Consider the following 978-nt stretch of genomic DNA (forward strand, 5'->3'; position numbering starts at 1 on the left):
TTTTCCAAACTAAAAAGATAAGGAAGAGATAACAGGTGCTCAAGGCTCAGCCCGAGCCTGGCACACAGTGGGTGCTCCACATGCACTCGTATTTCCTTCCACCCTGGGCTTCCATTTCTGGACATGGCAGCTTGAAGATCAGGGGCAACAGAGACGGCCTGGCATCCCCACCCACCAGCCATCCCACCATCCTCCTGGCTGGAGCCCCATCACTCACTCCCTGATTCCAGTCTCCCTCCTGACCGCACACTGATATCCTCTGGCACCTGGTGACAATGGGCAGCATAGCACCTGCCCCCAAGTGGATGTGCCAGGAAATCTCACAGACACAGAGAACCAAATCTGGAGCATCACCAGCTCCCACTTCAGCTGTTTTGCATCTCCCTGGACTGAGAGCCTGGCAAGACACCTGCCTGGGAAAATCCATCTTGCGGAGGCTCAATCAGAAGACCCACCCAGGAAGGAGGCTATAGGATGGAGTCTACTCAGAGACACCTTTGAAAAAAGACCTGGCGATCTACTCCAAAAATTCAGCCATTGAGAACGCTATGGACCAAACACCTCATAGGATTTTGTTCCTTCATTTGGAGATTTAGGGTCATGGCTTTATGGGACATCCCAGGTAATTGGCCTAGTAAAGTGTTTGGTGCTTCTGTTCTACCTCCTAGTTTGTTGCGTAGTGCCTGGGATCTTAAAAGCTTGCACGTGGCCATCCAAGGCACAACAATTGGTCTCTATTTGCCTGGAGCAACAGAGGAAGGAGAGTCAGGAAAAGGAGGATATAGAATATGTGGCTAATTGCCTCCATGTTGTTGTTGTTATTAGGTGCTGTGGAGTCAGTTCCAAATCATAGCGACCCTGTGTACAACAGAACGAGCAATGTCCAGTCCTGCTCCATTGTCACAATCGTTACTGTGCTCAAGCCCATTGTTCCAGCTACTGTGTCAATCCATCTTGTTGAGGGTCTTGCTCTTTTTC

The sequence above is a fragment of the Trichechus manatus genome, unplaced genomic scaffold (genome assembly GCF_000243295.1).
Source record: "Trichechus manatus latirostris isolate Lorelei unplaced genomic scaffold, TriManLat1.0 scaffold00104, whole genome shotgun sequence".
Lineage (NCBI taxonomy): Eukaryota > Metazoa > Chordata > Mammalia > Sirenia > Trichechidae > Trichechus > Trichechus manatus.